The sequence below is a fragment of the Tyto alba genome, unplaced genomic scaffold (genome assembly GCF_018691265.1).
Source record: "Tyto alba isolate M040663 unplaced genomic scaffold, T.alba_DEE_v4.0 Super-Scaffold_40, whole genome shotgun sequence".
NCBI classification, from domain to species: domain Eukaryota; kingdom Metazoa; phylum Chordata; class Aves; order Strigiformes; family Tytonidae; genus Tyto; species Tyto alba.
In genome coordinates, this window is record NW_024881316.1 from 10,449,435 (window position 1) to 10,470,629 (window position 21,195).

Genomic DNA, 21,195 nt, shown 5'->3' on the forward strand with positions numbered 1-21,195 from the left:
AGAGACTTCTACTGTGCATTAAAATACACTTTACTTCCAAAGAACAACATGTGTTTCATGAGCCACATTTTCAAAAATTAAGAAAACATGTTCTGGTTATTGAACTTGTACACAAAATTATGCATGTGTCTTCCAAGAAGCAATTGTGAAACAACAGTAGGATCAGTCCTGCTTTCTTGGTCTGCCCACCAAAAAAGACAACACTGTAATCAGTGCAAGCTCACTTGGAGTAAAAGAGAAGATGAAACAGAAACAGCAGGAGTATCTGCATCAGATGATCTGACCAGCAAACTAAAAGCACATCCTATAGTAAAACCTTAGCTTTCTTCTTGCCGAGGGGCCAGAGACAAAACAATCCTCATGCCTTTAAATGAAAACAGATCTGCCCATACTTCCCTCATGAAAAAACAATCTAAAATCCGATCTTTTGGAGATTCTGTATGGGATTTCACATCTGTTTGGTTCACCAACTCAGAGGTTTCCATGTATTGCGAGACCCAGCTCCACATTCACCTCTGTTCAAGCAGTTGGCATCTTTCCTCTTCAGGAGGTTAAGAGGGACCTAACTCAACACCATCCACATCCACCTGCAGCCCCTGGGAAGGCCCGTGGGCGCACAGATGGTGCCACACAACAAGGCATCCTCAATCCACCTTCCCTTCCTGTATACAGAGTAAGACTGAAGCCATTCTTACAGCTCCCTGAAATAGAAAATGCCCAACACCTGGTAATGACCACGCCACTAGCTCTCCTGCAACACTATTATATTACATTTTGAGTATCATAAAATAAAGAGACCTCTGTCTTCATTAAATGGATGAGGAAGTAGCAAGCTGGGGTTAGAGAGAGGAGGGCAGTGATGAAAGAGAAGCCTGCAAAACATGTTCAGTCATGGATGCTAGGTCTTGGAGATCTGCAGCAATAACACCAAGCAGCAGCCCAATCCTTTAAAAAAAAAAAAAAAAAAAAAAAAAAAAAAAAACCAAACCAAACACCAAACGACATTTAAATCGGGCAGAAAATTCCTCCCCTCCATGCCATTCTGAAGCAAGTGCAACATACAGCTGCAACTTTTCTTGGGCAGGTGCATACTGCAATTTTCACAATATTCGGTATTTTCTGACCTGAAGCAATACTCCTTGCAATCCCATAACAAAACAGGAAGAGGTCTGAAGAGAACTGAGGATACCAGCTCCTCCATCTTGCCTTAAGAACAGAGATTCACTTTTACAGTAATGTTACAGATTTGATTAAGGCTGAAGGAGACCCTTCGCTGGGAGGGCAGATTGTCACTCACTGGCACAAGAAAAAAGGATATCGCAGCACACTTGCAGGGAACCATGTGTCTACAGCTCTATTTTCTGCAGAAATCTGCTGCCTGACTCCCAAGAAGTCAATGCTGCACTCCCCAGCTAGAAGAATAGACTTTGCATTGGATTCTCTCAAATAAACAAAAGAAGCAATGCTGGTTTATGGCATGTTATTCATTCCCTTAAAAATACATTATGTCTGTAAATATCAGCTTTTGCAGGATGGAAGACAAACCTAGTCACATAAAGCATTCTGAAAAGAGGAATGTGCTTGTCTTCTCCCCCCTCACACATCATTCTGCAAGGTTTCACACAGAAAACCATCAGGCTGGAAATCAGTGGCAGGTTCACCATATACTACTTACTCATCCATGGTATGGTGTGGCAGACCTGCACTATACCTATAAATGCAGAGAGCTCTTTGGAGGGACTCTGTTCCTGGGATGCCCTGCCACAATAAAACCATCAGGGAGGGCAGAGAGTGCACATCTGACACCTTCAGTCTGCAGGGAGAAGGGAAGAGGCGTCAGTACACCTCTGCATCAGGTGTAGCTGCTGGCATGGACTACTGGGGTGCTGCCCTCACAGGTATGGAAAGAAGAGGCTGCCTTCCCTTTGAATCCTTTTGCAACCACTTCTGGTTTCTCTCTTTTCTTGCTTGGGGAGGGAGGGAAAAGGAGGGAAGGAGGTCCCATCTAGCCACCTATCTTGCTATACACCCCAACAAACACCCTGTCAGGGCAGGTTCCTCCAGCACTTAAAAGATTTACATGTTTACCACTGTGTTTCGAGGTCTCCCCCTAAGATCTGAAGAGATGCTGGCTGCTGCAACCATCCAGAAGGACAAGCAGCATGGAGAGGTAGCACAGTCTTCCCAGCCAACCCCCTCATATGTTATAAAGAAGTCAGACACAGAACTTGGATGCAGCACATAAAAGCAGCAGCCTAATTCTCGAGTTAGACATTTTGTCCAGATTTTTATATGAAATAGGGATTAGAGTCTTCTAAAAATCTCTCCCAGATGAGAGTGACTGCCAAGTCAACGTGCCAGCATCCAGCACAAAAAGCTGGAAGCAATCTGTGGAGACAGGGTAACTCCCTTGAAGCTAGAGACTGACAGCTCTGGCGGCAGTGCTGAAAGGATACTGCAGTGTTTGCTGCAAGAGATGTACGCTTCAACTTGGAGAGAAGGAAACATGAAAATGGACACAATAAGAGCTCCTGCAATACCTGAAGGGGCAAAAATACTCAACCTCTCTCAAGATGTTTAACAAACACCACAGGAGTTTCAAATAATGGATTCATTCCAAAGATGTTTGCATGATACCCTGTCATACCTAATGAAGAACTAGGGTTTAAAGACAAGATTTTGAGACTCAATTGTGCTAACTGCAAGCTTTCACAAGCAAGGACTCCTAAACCTGACAAACTACAGGTAGCTCCTTCATAAAGTTCTTCCACTGCATCAAGAGCTCCTTCCTGAAGTGACAGCTCACATGTCTATGTTTACATATTAATTATTATCTGTTAGTAATCAGATACTATCATCTGAGGTGTGATGGATGATTTTACTCCTGGGACACAGCTGCTGCGGCCCTGACCACACTACATGTCACCTAGTTAAGTTAGAAACTGCCACAGGTGTTCTCCAGCTGTTACTACCAGAAAAACTCTAAGAAATATGGTATATTCAGCAGGGAAAAAAATGTATGCTTGGGATTCTGACACAGCCTGGATAAAATATACACGTGATCCAAATTCACCTTGTAGGAAGTTCCAAGTTGATGTATTAACAAAACAAATCTTAGAATAACAACACTAGTGAAATAGTTTAAAACTGAAAAAAAGCACTCAAGAGAGATTTATTTCAAGGGACTGGGAGTCAAGACGACCTGAATGCCTATTTAAAATATATTGATTTTAAAACTGTAAGTTTTCACTATCATCTCTCAAACCGGATCAATATAGTTCAAAATCAAACTTTCAATGTAAATTTAAATTTCCCCAAACTGGATAGTTTTGGTAGAGAAGTAATACCATTGCTGCATCTTCAGATTTAACAGAGTGGATCAACTTCCTCTGCATTTTGCCTCATCTGCCCCACCCCCAGTCAAAGCAATTCGTCCCTCTGGTAATTCAGGTAGGCTAGAGAGAAGTGTCCCAGGACAACACTTAACATCTCCTCCTCTCCCCTCCAATTCAAAAGAAGGCAACAAAAGACTCAGTAATGGAGAACCATTCTCTAAATGAAAAGGTCCAATTTTGCAAGGTTCATCACAAAGTCTCTTATTCAGCAGCAGCCTTGGCACTCTTTCTCCCTCACAAAGACATTTCTGGAATGTGTTTCAGGCTACTGAGGACAAAAAAAAAAAAAAAAAAAAAAAGGTAGTTCAGCAGGAAGCAGCAAAGGCTAAAGAAATGAAGAATCTGAAATCGATCCTGCTCCTGTCCTACAAAACACAATTTCTGCCAGAATCATCAAGCTGAGCAGGACTGTCCCCTTGGTGAGCACACAGTTTTCTTCCTACTTTGGTACCTCCAGTAATACTGACAAACTATTTACACATGAGAACACTACTTGCAATTTTACAATCAACAGACTTGTAGCTGTTCTCTTACAAGGGATTTGAGATTTTATACTAACCAGACTTGGAAGCTGACGCCTACAGAACTGTATTTTCACCTCCTCTAGGAAAAGTTCTACTTGAAGTTTCCTCCTTGCTAGACTGCATGTTGATTTACTAACAGACCTGCTAGAATAAAGATGCATGGGAATTCGCTCGAGAAGCTTCAGGTTTTACCGTCATTAATATGAGAAGAATATTGGTCTTGTGTGCTCTGATTCAAAGCTTACAAAAACGATTAAGAGATTGAAACAAAGTCTGCAGAACCAACAGGAGCAAGAAATTCCTTAACCAAGTGTTGGACCTGGCATCTGGGCAACCTTTGCAACAGAATGTCAGTCTCCTCTCAAAGAATACCTTTTCTGCACTTGCAGAGGTGGTTCTGCTCAGGACCAGACAAGGGACAAAATCTCGTTATTATTCCATTCCCCGGATTTAAACTGATGTGAATTGACCATCATTAGTACAGTACAAAGACACTTCCCCAGAGATCTAACTCCTCGGTATAGTACTACAGTGATACCTATTAAAATAAGGAAACAAAGATCCTGAAACACATGTTTTCCAGATTTATGTGCAGTGTAAATTCACGCAATACAATACAGTAAAAGAAACGGACATACAGAAAATGAGCCTGGTTTTGATGAATGTGTCTGCTTGGGAGTGCAACAAGAAACCTAAGCAACACATTTGCCCCGAAGGAGTTAATGTAACACTAACGCTGAGAAGCGAATCAGAGAGAGGGCAGGAACTGCCAGAATTAGTCAACCGTTGTTCCCGGTGGTGCGAGCCTGCTCTTGGGTTCCAGGTCACGGCTTCCACACAAAAGTGCTCTCTTACCTCTCCCGAGCCCTGCCCAGCCACCGCTTGGCCTGTGCACCACGCGAGGCATGTCTCCCACGGAGTAACACACGCACCGCAGCGTTCCTTTCTTACGGTTTTTCATGTTTAATTTCCTTTTTAAATAAAAGCCATGGATAACCAGATATCCAGCAGCACCCCATGCCTCTACATTCTCTCATACGACTTGCCTGTGCTAACGACCCACAGGGCTTGTATTCAGGGTGTTTAAAACCACAGGACACACCCCCTCCAGTACTGGAACTACAGGAATAAGTGCTGGAAGAAACAGACACGCGAGGCAGAGAAGCAGACTGGCTAGTGGTGAGGAACAGAGTCAGCTTCTTGCCAAGGACCTACACAAATATTTGTAAGACATGAGAGGAATGTTGGGAGTCAAGCTTTTTTTTTTTTTTTTTTTTTTTCTGGAGCAGGGGTAGGAGAGGGAGGTGTTACTGAACAGTGAGAAATTATGTCTACTGGCTGGGTGCAGCATAAACGAGAACAGGTTTGGCACTTTCTGAAAGGCAATGTAGATGCAGATAAGACTTAGGGCACCTGTTGTAATTGCTGTCCCCAGCGTGGGCTGGAGTGGTTTTCTATACCCATAAACATGATTATGAATATTAATTATGATTATGAACATATGAATGTAAATAATGCAGAATGATTGTGCTTGCCATATTTCTGTGGCCGTAACGTAAACCCTTGCTCAAAAACAAACAAAAAAATGAAATGCATACATTAACACAGCTGGGTTGATGAATGGGAGCTAAAAGCAAAGACCTGTTGCCTTGTTCATCACTCTGTACAATTTACAAAAGCCTCCTTAGAACATTACAGCAAACTTCTAAAAATATTTTCAGTTTTATTTCTCACAGAGAAGTTACAAGAAAACTTTGCAAGAAGCAACCAACGCTGAACTCCTGAATGTTTATTTCTTTCATGATTTAGAACAAAGACCTCTAGTCCTTTACCTTTCCACTTCCTTCTCTCTGGAATAGTATTGTATTTAAGCAGAGAGAGCCTATACTTCTATGTGAAAAACAGGTAAACATTTGTTTATTCAATTTGCATCTGCAAAAGTTAAACTGATATCGCCATTACGTAGAAGGCAAACATTTTAATAAGTAAAAGGATACTCTTTCTGTGTTTTGTTGTTTTTTTTTTTTTTTTTCCCCTTCATAAATCAAGCTAGGAATTCTAAAGCTATTCTCATTAAAAACGCCCCTCGGGTTCTCTGAAGACGCGTGCTGACATGCCAGTTACAGTTGCAGATTTGGGGGGGGGAGAAGGTGGGGTTATGCCTGAGAAAAGAGGTGTGCTGGGACAGACTGCACAACCATGACAGCAGCAGGGTTTTGGTACAAGATCTTTGCTTCATCAAAACGTACTGGGCAGAATATATTAGTAGGACACATTTGCTGACTCAGATGTTACAACCTGAGAGTCCATGAAAGAGTTTAGTTCATGCAATACACTCCTATTTCTGAAGACAGTCCCAGCATCGGGTAAATACCCTTGCCAACAGAGGTTTGAAGAATTATCTGAAAAAAGCCTTCGGCTACACTGACCCATCTCATGCCATGCCCACTCTTGTTACACCTTCTGACTGGGATCAGCAAAGCTGAAATTATTTGCCAAGGTCTCGGTCCTTTCCAACTCCTCCTTCACATTCAAATACTTCAGATACCAAGTATTAAGTAACAACCTAAACCACAAAAAACATACTTTGCCTGTAGAATTACTTCTTGAGACAAATCTCTCCATCATCTCCCTCCAGCTTCATCTTTCTCAGCCATGCTTATGAACCAAGCTGTTAATCAAGCCATCTGTGTACCCATTATCTGCATTTTTTATGGACTGGACATAAGAAAATTGACATATGATCTTGCCTAATGAAGCACTGTTTATTGCAAAACTTGCAATGATTTTTCAACCAAAAAGAGGTTAAAATATCCTTCTTAAGCACTACAGAGCCTTAAGATATGGATGCATGTATTCCTTTTTCAGATACAGAACATTCAAACATCTAAGTAGCTAACATCAGTACAAAACACTACGAAGAATCTGAGTAACCTGGATAAGTGGCTCTAGGTGGCCCTGCTCGAGCAGGGAGTTGGACCAGATGATCTCCAGAGGTCCCTTCCAACCCCAAACACTCTGTAATACTGTGATCCACCTAAAATATCTCCAGTGACTTACACAATACAGATTTATGATTTTTTCTTGAACGTAATCAAGATGAATAAACTGGTTAGCTATGTTAGAAATCAGAAATTTATAAAAATGTATTCAAGCATTTATTCTTATGACAAAACAAAGACACAGCCACCACATAAATGAGGACCAGACCAGAGTCAGGCACATGCAGCCTGAACCACTCCACTCCCTCAACTCATCCTGAGCTGTTTAACTCTTGAAGAAGAAACAGTACAGCAGCAATATTCTCCTCCATGCACATCTGAAGGTGTCCAACCCAACCCAAAGTAAGGCAATTTCTCTGCAGCAAACACAACTAAACCAGTAATTCTAGTAGGCATAGCAAAGTTCTTTTTCCTCATCAACTGTTCATACCCAGAGATGAAATGGGGTGATGCTCAGATCTGTCTTGCACAGTGTTCTTGTTGGTACTTTAGAAGATGGAAAATAAACACAGCTAGTCAAGAACAGGGGCACTAGTCTAAAACTCCATGATTCTGCTCCTCTTAAATACTCATTTTGTCAGTGAGGTTTTTAATGCATCAGGCTAAAGGACCTAACAGTGTGTGCCATGACCATGCTAAGTACAATAGGGTTACATTTGGATTTGTAATTCCTAAAGGTTTTGTTACTGTAACAAAAAGATAATACAGTTAATGCAAAGAAGACGACTTAAAAGTGAAATAGGGTTGACCCCTAAAACTGCAAAGACCGACTAGCACTATGGGAATTATCCTAGACAGCAAGATAAACTTGGGAATTACTACCTTAAAAATCAGTTCACCCTTATTTTTTAAGTCAGTGAATAACCTGCTTTGGTATAGCAAGTCACCCATCAGGGTGGCTGTCATGAACCAGGAGAAACATCACCTTTCAAGAGTTTGACAAAGCACATAGATGAGACTTGCAAAGTACAGAAAGGTAACATATGTGTGCTTTATGTCCTGTATCAGTCTGAAGGTTTTCTGAAGCCTTTCTTACTGGATGCTTCAAACAGCAGAAAGAAACAGCTTAACTTTACCCCTAGGTAATTACATAGTATCTGTGGAAAGCAGATGTTTTTAATAATTAAAAAATGGGAAAAGGTCAACAAGGTTGACAAGTTCTGGACTCGGGGGACTGGACTGGGGACTTGATTTCGCAGAGAATCAAGACTTTGGTTCTTAATTCACTCACCATTTTCAACAAATGGTCAGGGAGAGGATGAGTGAAATGCCACACAGACGAAGATATGCTCCAAGTTCTTCCAGAAAGAAGACTATTGTAAGAAACAGTAGCTGTAAAAAGCAGTCTTGATCACCCTATGAGGTTGTAATGCTATACAACAGCTGATGCTCAGTGGCGGAGCTCTTTTTTTTCTGATCTTTTCTGGCTGATGGTCAAGCTGCCCTTCACAGAAGTATTTGTATAGGTGAAGTTTGCGAGTAATCTCCAAACAAGTCATGACAGACAATACTTTGGAAATCCTGATCCCCCTGACTGATCCCATGGCAGACATGGAGCTGAAGGAGCTCTCAGTGGGTTGTGGGCACTCTCTGTATTTTCTTTAATACTAGCTAAATTCTCTGAAAGTTCTGCAGAGGACTCTTCCCCACACCATGAAGGAGTTCAGTGGTGGGAAACTGAATCAGGTAACAAAAGTCTGACTTCTGGTTTCCCACCCCAGGGCTCTTTTGCTCCAACCCATCAAACAGTCCAGTTCCCAAAATGTCCTCCCTTATTTGTTCTGGCAGGTTAGGGCCACGCAGAGCAACAGCCCGTTACCTTCAGCTCAGCATTTGACTCATTAGGAATGCCTCCACTCCAAGCTCAAAATAAAGAAAACCGTATGTTCCTGTCCTGTTCTACTTATATTGCAAACTAGAATCTTAACTAATAATTTTAAAAAGCTATGCATTGACACAAAGTACTTTCAGACCAAGTAAATTAAGTTTATCTTATGTAACCTCTCAGTGCAGGCTACAGCTCGATTAACACAACTCACTTTGAATATCACATTGCTCTTCCATATATCTCTTGAGAATCTTGCCAGCTGTACAAGCATAGGAACAACAGAAGAAAGTAGATATCACAAAACCTTGGATCTTGCATCAGGTGACTATAATGAGCATTGCACAAGGGTGCTTTGATGTTACAAAAGACCTCAGAAAATACGGATGGGTTAGGGTGTATTCTTGCTAAGTTTACTTTCTCACCAAGAGGCACTTGTCAGACACATGCCATCTGCTGCATTGAAACGCGATCCCCAACCAGGTAAAATAAAAATTTCCCATACCAGCAGGCTCTTCGCACAGATAAAAAGGAACACCACAGACGTAATTTTAGTTAGTGATTAAAAAGAGTCTATGCTACAGAGACTGCATCTCTTGAAAGCTGTTCTTGCAGGACAATCTGCCGGTGAAGACTCTGCCCTAATGGCTATGCACAAGAAGTCACAGGTTAATCACCCAGAAATGTTTCTGCTTGCGTGAAGCACAGCGAGCTTCGAGCACAAAGGGAACACAAACGCCCCTCTCCCTCTGTTCCCCCACCTTATCCCATGCACTCGTGGGCCCTGCAGGAACCCAAAGGAGCAACTCTGCACTGGCAGCCACCTCTCTGGGAATGGAGGCTGGGCTTAAAGAGACTCTGCCTCTTAATGCTTGTGGAGGTTTCCCACAGCTTGGAAGAAAGGAAAATCTGGAAAAGCCCTACTATACAGGCCAGGCTACTTGCACCTTGGTAAAGTCAAGATCCCTTAGTGCAAGCACCTCCTTGGTCAGCCACTGGTAGGAACCGTGGAGGATGACCCTGTTTGTTGCACCCACTTCAGTCTTCTTAAGTTTCTAATTTGTCTACAGCCAAAAATAGATGCTTTGGCCTTATTTCAAGTACTGAAAAGGATCATGTAAGTCAGTGTGCCTGCTTTATAGCTAATAAATATTTTGAGATATCAGCATACCTGCGTCTCCCTCATACTTCACAAGAGGCCAGCTTGTGCAAGATAGTGTTAACTCATGAAGAATATTCACATTATCTGCCCACAAAAGCTGCCCAGGTCCTGAATGGAAATATGAACAAAACAAAACAAAACAGATGATGGAATAATAGAGCTTCCCTGCTTCCTTACCCTCATGAAGCTCAGAACCTCTGTGCCTTTTATGTTCCAGGACACTTTCCAGAGAGATCCCATTTTCACTTTTACAACATACAGAAAAAAAAACGCAACAAAAATCTCGAGGAGGTGGCAGTTCCTGCCTGATAAGTTAGAAACAGGAACAATACAGAGAAGCTTTTGCAAGTGGCACAAGATGAAAAGAAATTTTGCATGGGAAAACTAAATGGAGAAAGGTTGAGGACATCTTCACTACTGTAAAAACACAAGAGTGTCCTAATAAGGCTAAAACACGTGTTGGCATTTCAGTGCAGACAAGATCAAACTTCCCTCCTGAACTACGCCGACCCATCCCTGGATCAAGGAAGAGTTACAGTATAGTTTTGCTCTGTTGGCATGACAGGCCTGAATCATACCTTATCACAGGAGCTGCATTGCCACACAATCATCAGCTCTCAACAGTGTGTAAAACAGGGAGAGAAAACTAAGGAAGAGGAAGACTTACTCTAGTGCCATTTTCTTAGTTAGTCTTCTCATTTATTTTTGACTTGATACAGGGACACAGAAAGGAGGGGAAGAAAGAGAAGGCAAGCATATGATATATTTATATTCTTGTTTGCCAGTCCTTCCAGAAAGGTCAATTTTGTAACCAGAAAGAAAGGTGAGATTTTCTTTATCTTGTTAAATACTCCCATGATTGTAACATACCATGTAGAGTTGACAAGTATCTCTCTGCTGAACATTCTCTATTGAAAATGCACTGCAACTTCTTTTGCAACACATGTTATTTTAGTCAGGCTATCTGCACCTTAAAACACTCAGCCTATTGTTTCAACAGCACAGACCTGCATGCTGAATTATAAAAATTGTCCAATATCGTATCATCTTGGCTACAGTTTTAATTTCATGGAATATGAAACTTCACTGAAAATCATTATACAATGAGACAAGGAGACACAAACATTGGTTTCCTTTTTTTTTGTTTGGTTCTTTGTTTTGTTTTGCTTTTATATTAAGCGTAAGCCTACTACAGCTGTCTCTGTGAGGATGTTTTTCACACAAAGCCACATTCTCTGAGTCTTATTCACATAAACAGTCATTGAAATAAATGAGATCAGTCACACAAGCAGGGAAATCAAGTTTTGATCCAGCATTACTGTTACAAAATTGTACAGCATAAAAATTAATTTTAAAAAGCCCAGGATAACAGGCATTCATCTTTAAACTATCTAACAATGCAAAGACTAGTTGAAGGTTTTGTTTTTCAGGTCTACCCTTCTGAGATTTAATACTGTAAACTAATTATAATTTTACTACACAAAAGTTGTTATTACCTCTTTGTGGTCAATACTATTATTCAAGTATAAACCAAGAGAACTTTGTTAAAAGAAGAGTAATTATTTCAGTATCATTTTATTCTTGATCTTTAATTAAGCAAGGCCTGAAAATCACATTTACAGAGCATAAGAGAAGTAATTTTTTTAATAGTACTTGGTAAAATCTGGTAACTTTTGCATTACAGACACTTTTGCCTTATCCTGCTTTTCTTGAAAGACCATGTATATTTGGAGAACTAGTAACTTTAAGATACACAACCAAAAGAAACTTTTCTCTTAGCAGAAGAGTGAATACTCATACTCAAAATCTGAAGCATGAGAACTAATTAATTGAGGGTTTGTTTGTTTTTTACAAGTTAAAAGCACAGACATGCAACAGATGCTTGCCTGCTATATTAGCATTTAAAATGTGAATTTATTAACAATCAGACTGAGACACTGCCTGTATGGTTAATACATTTAAAAATCCTAGTATTTTGGGAAGGATGACAGTACACAGCTCTAGAATGATAGGAAAATAGATCATCTTAATGTGAAACTCTGTAGCACACATTTAATGGTGTACTGAGAGATTCCATCACAGTATCACTGTACTTTGCTAACCCTCCCTGGCTTAGCTTACTCGGAAAGTGCATTTAGTGTTTTTTCCACCAAGGCAGAGTAACTGCGTATTTCATGAGAGCTACAGAGGACTGAAAGACTGAGCAAGATCTCCATTCACTGGTGCTCTTTGTTCCATCTCTGGGAAACACAGAGACCAGGTCCCATGTAAAACTGGCTTTACGCTACAACCTAAAGAGTCCCTCAACACTTGCTTCTGCTTAGTCAAGGAGAGATTCTTAATTTCAAATTATGAGAACAAATAAAGCTTTAAAATGTTTTGGGCTTTGTTTTGTTTGTTTGTTTTGTTGTTGTTTGTTTGTTTTGTGGTTTTGTTTGTGTGTTTGGGTTTGGGTTTTTTTTTTTTTTTTTTGAAGTGCTGTGCTCAGTTCTACCGAATGTACCACTACCTGTTTTCTTGGTTTGCCAGTGTGTTACCAAAATCAGCTTATCCCATGTAATTATATTCAGACACTTGTTGAATGTACAAAACCACATACAATACATAAGCAAATTCATATTAATATGATATTTTTAAAACAATTATTCTTAAAAGCTGGAAATACATGCATCCAAATTCTGGATGCTAGGTTTTGACTAAAACATGAGTCTAGCCTCCATGTCAACTATTCCACTTTGAGGATTAAAAACAAAAAGAAGAAAAACCCAGCATGATTCTAATAACTGAAGCAGCAACATCCTCATTTGTATGTCTGCACAGTCATAGACATGAAAGGTTAAGTTCTCTGAAAGAGTATGAAGTATGTGGAAGCCAGAAGTTTGATTTTAAACTTCTCAAGAACATGCGTTGGTGGGCAGGGATAAAGGGGAACTGAGAGGAGGCAGAAAAAAGTTGGGGTTTGGTCTTTTTCGACTTATGTTACTCCTGTAGGCACACAATGAATCTGGAAATAATTTTTAAAAATATGTTTTGTTCAGTTAAAAAGCTCTGCCAAGGACCAGAGCTTATACTGCTGAATTCTGCTATGATTTATTGGTGTGGCATGCTACTTGGTCCAAGTATTCATACCACTCTTTTAATCCTGCCATTCACACTTCACATCTTACTTCCACATAAACAAAGTATAAAATCCTCACTGAGGAAGGACTGGATATTTTCTGAATAGGCAAGGGATGCCTAAATGTAGAAACAGTCAACCTAGTCTGACAAGTAGGAAGAACAAGAAGCAGAAGTGAGTAACTATAAAGAGTTTTTATTTGAGACATGTCAAACAAATTCACCAAAGGCACTCTTTGACAAAAAATAAATCCCAAACAGAATACTGAAACTTAAAATTTTACGAAGCAAGCTGGAATGTGATTGTAATGTAGATTAGTTACGGCTGAATGCTGATTGTTTAGACACAAGAAAATCGTTTTAATTAAGCTATTTCACATTTGTGGTGAGTTTGCACATAGCCTGTTACCACAGCTTCGCTGCTGTAAAGTTATTCCTCAAGCCACGGTAACCTGTGTCCAATGCCCACAACTTCCCCTGAAAGGAAGAAAGGCTGCTTAAAAAAAAAAAAAAATTAGAAATCAGTATTATAAAAACTAGGCAGTTATGGGATAACAGGAAAAGTCTTCATCTGTACAGAGAACCGACAGACAGGAAATAAATAGTACAAGGAAGAAGTAGTCAGTCTTCATAGTGGAGGGACACTAACCCTGCAGCCACATGGCCATCTGTGTTAAGAATATGTTGTGTTCAGTATACCCACTAATGAATCACAGGGGGAAAGGAAAGATTACAACAGTTAAATGACAGAAGTCACTGATAATACTAAATTACTCAGGATAAAGGCAAGTGCTGACTGCAAAGAGATACGGAAGGACTTAATGACACCAAGTAACCAGCCAGGAAAATGGCTAGCAGAATTCAATACCATTTAAACACAGATTGGTATTCATGGTGGGAAAAACTACCTCAACTTCATATGCATAATGACGGGCTCTAGATAATTCAAGAATGAGATCTTGGATTTATAGGGGATTATTCTTATGAAAGTATTATCACAGTTACAAAGCAGGGAGGATGCTAAACATTATTACTGCAGAGAATACAATCAAAATCTCCTTTATTCAACAGTCTAAAAAAGTTCAGCTGCATCCTGAAAGTTGTAACTCTGGCCCTCTCTTCTCGGAAAAGGTTTAGCAAAACTAGAAAAGTTTCAAGGAAGGAAAACATAAGACAGTCAAAGGCAAGACATAATTAAGTAGAGGAAAATCAGGTTGGAGAAATACTAGAAGGCATCAGATTAAACCAGCAGATCTTAGACTCAAACCAAAGGAGAAGCGGCTCTCCTCATAAATCAACTTTCAAGCTCTTTCCTAGCCTTTCTCCTCTGGTTTTCTCATCCTGTTTCCCACTCGCTCATGTTCCCTCCTCTGCTTGAGAGTCACTGACGTGGATGTCCTAGAAGAGTAAAAGGCATTAAGGAGAATATATGCTATTTTTCCCTGCAAATGAAATGCAGCCAGTGTAACAAGAGGTGAAAATTAGCCAGCCTGACCATGAAAGCATTCACCTACACCTCTAAACCAGGCTCATTGTACCCACAGGCAGGTGACTTGCTCAGCTGCTGGCCACAGTGCAGGAAGAACTGAAAGAAATTTCCCCAGATGAACAGTCCTATCCTAGTCAGTGAGAGATGTCTACCTTCAAGTTGTCTGAAATAATGTGATTCGTGAAGATGGCCACAGCTAACGTTAGACACTGTCAAAAGCCATGTCACAAGCACTTATATCACTTTGTAAGTTTTTGAAAACTCTTTATGTTATTGGAATCTAAATAAATTAGGCTTGCATTTGCTTATTTTGAGATTAGTAGCAACTAAGAGAGCTGACAACAAGACCCTCTCTTGACTGAGCTGTCCTCATTCACCCCAAATCCAGTCTTGCTTTATCAAGCCTACTGGCAACTAAGCAATCCCTCTGCAGAGTCATCTCCACTTGCCATTCAAGACATCAGAGAAAGTGAAATGAATGGCAGCCTCAGCCAGTACATGTCAGGTCAGGATTTCTTAAACCCAGGCTTCTCCAAACTGGTTAAGAGTAATCTTATGGTGGAACAAAAGAATTCAACTTGGTAGCTGATTGTTCATTAATAAAATACTGTATTTTAAATTCATGCATCAGCTTACTCCACACTAGAGTCTCCCATTCTTATCAATAGGCTTAAACCACAGCTGCACTAATGCAGGGCATTCAACTGTATTGAACAGCTGTTCATGGAAGAAATCATCACACATTAAAACTGGGGTACCCTCTCCTGTGCTGAAGTGAATTTATACCTGTTCAAGGGCTGGAACATGTGATCCTCCACAATCTCTTTTCTGGGGCGGGGGGGGGGGATCTGACTTAACCCTGGCAAGTCTAGAAGCTCATATGTAATCTTTACAATATACTAATGAACCAACTTAAGCAATGGGTGTGCCTTGCAGGTATTGCAATTATTTGAGACAGCAGTAATATGGCGAAAAGATTACATACAGCCCAAAACCCTGAACCAGCTGAGATTTCTGCAACTGCAGTACATATATACACATCAAACTCTTACTAAAAGTAAAACATACCTAAAAGGATTCACTGTGATCACTATTAAAAAGTTACTCAAATATGGAGCTGATATGGTTACCATACATTCATGATGCCTTTCTGTTTTATAAAGCTGGCACTTTCCTCCGTGACTGACCCATCTGAGACAATTTAGGGAATTTTGACTCAGAAGTGTATCACTACAATATAAATAGACTAGCAATGGGTCTTGCTGAGATGTCACATTGCAGATGCTGTTAAAACCAACAGAAAATATTCCTGATTGATTGGCTTAAAGCAATCGGCATCTCACACTGGAAAATAAAATGATCCCACTGCAATGTGACCATAATGAAGATGCATACCCTTATGGAATTAATTTCCATCAAATCCAAAATCATTTTCCATAATGCAAATGAAAATGCTTTTGTCCAACACCATACCAGGTCATGCACTCAAAGCCTTATCTTCAGTGGCTTACTTCGCAAAAATGGATAGTGTTCAGGTGGGGAAGAAAGTAAATCAGGAGAGAGAAGGGAATAGTGAGCGACTGACTGTTAGAAGAAGCTTGTTTTAAACCAGTATTTGAAGGAGGTAAGATTTCATGATTTGAAGAGTACTCCAAATATGCTTTTGGTCGCAACGTAAGATAAAAAAAAAAAAATCTTAGGCTTCTTTGGCATAGGGCCAAATAAATTTTTCTTCAGGATTTGGGCAAACCCGCTAGGGTGCCCACACTCGGCACATGACACCCCAGCTACCTCAGCACCCTCTGCCTGGCATCCACACCAGATACTTCCATCCACCACTTGCCACCAGTGTGCCCAAAGCCCATCCCCAATCACAGCCAGCGTCCCCCGTGGCCGTGGTTTGGCCAAGATGCATGTAGGGTTTGGAGGACCAGCAGAAGGTCTGGGGAGTGGGAAGAGAGCCACAAAGGATCAGGAAGGAAGACATGAGTGCTGGCAGTAAGACAGTCTTTCTGTTGACTGCAAGGACCTTGAATTTCATGCCACACAAGGCAGGATCACTGACAAAGGATCAAAAGTAAAACGGTGCAAGAACAAGCCAGCAATCTACAGTCCTGCACCATACCATGAGCTAGCTATGCACTTAATATTGCATCAGAAGTTCATCACTGAGGCGACCAAGACAACCCCTCCACAAGCAGGTAATGCAAGAATTCAAGTTGTTGTACTGTATTGGTTAGGCCACCCAGCGTGGATTCATTTATCGCAACAGGACTGTTTTCACAGGACATCTTCCTCTTTTAATACACCAGATTAACCGTTAGTAGTAATGTGCTAGATTGCTTTTAACCTCTAAGTTCTGTTCAGCTTTAATGCTTCATTTATCACAGGTCCTAAATTAACACTTAGTCATTTCATTGCTCTTTTTTGATAGCATTCTTCGCCCTGGTATCGAACTACTGCACACCAACAGTATCCTGCCCTGCTTCACTATCAAGACTTGCACGTCTGCAATCGGACTTCAAGGTTTTTGCAGAAAACAAGAAAAATACAGATACAAAGCATCACTGTATCATGTACAACCACATCCTCCAGAGAAGCAATACATGGAGAACATCCCGACACAAATGCATTTGAAAGCCAGGAATTCACACATGTTTATTCTGGCTCTTCCTAACTTTTGAACACCTGCCCTCACAAGCCCAACAGTCTTTTGAATGCCAGCATGAGATAAACCAAATACAGACAAGAGGAGAAGAAAAACTTTAGCAAGAAGCCATTACACACAATTCAGTGAAAGGTCACAGCAAGACACAGGGGCTTTCAGGATTTCACTTTTCTCTCTCACAACTGCTATCAATATACTGTAACAAACTATTCTTCAGCAGCACCTGCTAACAGGGTGTGGGGTAGTCAAGAGAAAAATAACTAAGCCCTTCCTAAAGGGTCCACAAGCTAGTGATGGTGTGCAAGAATATTTGTTATTACTGTACTCAGAAGTTATTCTGGTGATTTTGGGTGTCAACATAGCTGGACAGGAGGCAGGGAAGAAAATTAGCCCCTTGCTATACTGTCACAGAGTGAGGTCTTTCTACACTGCTGCTTTACACTTTCTGTTTTTGGTTGGATCATTTTTGAAGAAGTCATATATTACATGCCTTAATAAACAAAAGGAGCTAAAATGACTTATTTCAGTTTTTATTTGCCCAAAGCAATTACAATTCATTTATGTCCTTGCTAAATATCTCCCTAGGCCAATCTTGCCAGTGAAATATGGCAGCTCATATGTGGTTTTAAATAAAATACTTCCACTAGTGACGTGTTGCACTGATATATCTCTAAGAAAAGATACGACTATGAGTACTCTAGAAGTTCATCCAAAGTCCTAACTGTTGAGGGAAAAAGAAGAATTGCAAATCTGAAACTAATGAGAATAAATAAATAAAGCATAGTTGTCAGATGGTATAATCTAAGAAGCTAAAAGTGCTTTACAAACATCCATCGTTACACGCCACCCATCCAAACACATAAATATTGTTAGTCCTATTATACAGATTTAGAGAGCAAGGGGCAGCAAGGTTTTTTTCTTACATCACTAAATGACTCACTGGCAAAGTCAAGCAGAGGTGAAGCTTAAGATAGATGGAGAAACGGAGCTCGAAGCTCAATCACTCATTACCATACCCTACAAGCACCTGATTTATTAAAGTATCATGCATTTCAAGTCCAAGAACATTTTGTAAGTTTGACAATCGGAACTCCAGAACATGCCACCTGTGACACGGCAGAACGCTAAGCCTGGTGCTGCAAGCACGGTCTATCAGCAAACACTAGTACCCCATGTGTGGAGCCAGCTTCCCACTGTTTGATCCCCAGAAAAGAAAAGAGCTCTGCAAAAAGCTTGAGGAAAAGCACCTGGATGATCAGGAGGTTAATTATTTTATTTTTACCAATCATTTACTGATAATTTAATTTCCAGTGTTCAAAGCCAGTCTGCTACACGAGGTTGACAGCACTATCAGGGTAAATAAAAGTAGGGGAAAGTGAAAACTCTCCCAACTGAGTACTATTACAAAGCCAGTTTTGAATTTAATTACAGTTTCTTTTCAAACAAACAAACAGGGAGAGAAGCAATGAGATGACTACTGTTACAGAATTTCCGTCCGCTCTCACAGACTAATAGGTCCTCACTGACACAAACAGGCACACCTCATCCACATACCAGGCATCTAAATAAGGATTTGTACAGACCTTAACCTCTTGCTGAAATCTAGAGGCAGGTGCATAATACTTCAAGCAGACAGGCAACTGTAGTTTTGGTACATGCAGTGGATGTAACTAGCATTTTCTGCTCAGAAGTCATTATGAAGTTCTGAATTAGTGTCATTACGCCATGTCTTGTGGTCTGCAATGCAACTGCAGATCTTACACGGAATCATACCTTTCCAGAAACACTTTGTTTTCCAAGTATCTAGAGAACAAAGATTACACAATACTTGGAACCTGAGGCTGACAAAATACGTTGTTGTAAAACTAGCTGCACACCCAGACATATCACACTGAAAGTAAGCAAGTTAATTACATTCTCCTCAAAATAAGCCGTACATTCAAACAGTCCCACCAGAGGATCCGGACCATACCTAACTGCATAACAATTTAGTCTTTGTTACATTTTTCCATCTTTGAACAGAGACAGATTTACTGATCTTCCCAACACATTGCTCCTGTAACATCGGTAGGACATTCCGAGTTCATTTAAACAACTCACGAGGGGAAAGATTCACTAGTCCACTTGCCAGTAAGACACATTCTACCCCTCTCAGTGTTTTCCCTGTGAATGAAAAGTATTCAGTAGCAGACATCGTATCCCTTTGGTCATGTGCATTGGAGAAATACCAAAGAAAAACCCAAATAATCACTTCACACAAAATTATAAAAATATGAAGATATTAGTTATGCCAGTTAAAAAACCAGAGCGCTGTGTACAGCCTGTGCTGTAACGCACACAACACCCCAGGGCACGATAAGCCCTTTATTAATGCTTGCAATAAAATGAACACTGCAGAACAATTACACACCATAGCCATGGATTTCTCAAACCAGAGAGCTCTGCCAGCAGCCAGCGTATACTCACACGGTGTTGAGACCTCGGGGGGAAGCTGATGTTTGCCGTAAACTAGCGGAAATATTTTCAGTGGAGTTTTCAGGTGATGTCAACAACAGGAAGGATGACTTTGAGCCAGATTTCCATTTCTCACCGGATGCGGCCTTAAAAGTTGGAACAAGAGCCTCAGGGCTCCTCGTCCATACCCCCAAACCTGCAGTTACCCCCCGCCCAGGCTCCTGTAGCTATGCGGCAGCCCGGAGAGTTCGTGCGGGCACGGAAGGGGGGTTCCCCCCCCCGGACCCTACCCCGGGGCCGCGGTAAGCAAACACCTTAATTCCTCGAGCACCGCTTTTGCAGGACCCGCACCCCGCTGCACCCCCCGCCAACCTCCGCGACCACCCGCCCCCCCCCTCCCCGCCACGCCACGCCGCGTTCCCCCCGCCTTCACCACAGCCACAGGCGACCCCGCCGGGTGGGCGCGGGTTTGTGCCCGGGGCGGAGGCCGGGGGGGGGGGGCGGCCCACGCGTGCTCCCCCACGCACACGCTGCCCGTCGGGCCCGGCAGTCTCACAGACCCACCGTGTCCAGCGGCGTCGCCGGGGCCGGGCCGGGCCGGGCCGGGCCGCCCCGAGCAGCCGCCGCCGCTGCCGCCGTGCCCGCTGCGAGGGCGACACCCAGCGGCCGCGGCCGGCGCCCCGCCACCCGCCATCTCCCCGGCGAGGGGCCGTGACGGGACCGGCCCACCCACCCCCCCCCCCGCCCCACACACACACACACACACACCCGCCATTCCCCACGGAGGGGACGGGGAAGGCCGCGCCTCCCGCTACCGGACACCGGCGGGGGAAGGCGGGCGTGGAGCCCAGGTGTCGGTCACACCAGCCTGGCCTCGAGTTGCGGGCGGCTTAACCCCGGAGCGCCGGGCTCCTGGAAGGCTGGGTGCTCCCCTGAAACCGATTTCGGGGGAGGCCCGGGTGCCCTTCCCTCCTGTGGGGAGCCGGCCGGCGGGCTCTGAAGTCTGGGCTGAAGGTCGGAGGGGGCCGGCTCGGAAGGTGGCTGTGCCTGCTCGCCTCACCCACCCCCCCACCCGTGAGAACGTCCCGGGGACCTCCAGTTCACCCGAGGCGTGTGCGTGTGTGGGCAATCGCGTGTGTACGTCGGTAACTCACAAACTGGTGGGGAGGCGAGTTAGACGGGACCATCTGTAGGCACCAGTACAGGAGAAAGGAGGTTGTGTGAGTAGGCTGAGCGAAATGATGAAAGTGGGATCTGAAGGAGAAGGAGGAAACAGAAAGCAAGCAGCTGTTCCCCACGGAGCGCCTGATCCTGCAGGCACACGGCTCCCAAAGGCCGTTCCTCTGCCTCAAAGGCATCCTGAGCATCATGCCCTAAACGAACTAAACGCTGAAGCGTCACGGGCACTACCTAGTTATGTGATGAATATACTCTTCTGAATGTTTTTGCAGATGATTTTACTTACGCACTTTTCACTAAACAATTACTGTGGTATGCATCGTCCCCCCCCCCCCCCCCCCGTGGCAATAGTCACACCAGAGGTTCAGCTCAAAACCCTC

The 21,195-nt window shown here is 42.4% G+C and overlaps 1 protein-coding gene across 12 annotated transcripts in view; it reads right to left on the minus strand.

Annotated features, from left to right (window-relative positions):
- Positions 1–20,423, minus strand: part of ANKRD6 (ankyrin repeat domain 6) — a 111,401-nt gene extending 90,978 nt beyond the window's left edge. For 7 of the 12 annotated variants that reach the window (XM_042803100.1, XM_042803105.1, XM_042803104.1 and 4 more), the window contains exons 1-2: positions 20,164–20,201; positions 19,649–19,782 (exon numbers count right to left, since the gene is read on the minus strand). The gene's annotated coding sequence lies outside the window, so the exon portion shown is untranslated. The other 5 variants (XM_042803099.1, XM_042803097.1, XM_042803098.1 and 2 more) reach the window with 5 other exon arrangements.
- Positions 20,424–21,195: the final 772 nt, after the last annotated feature.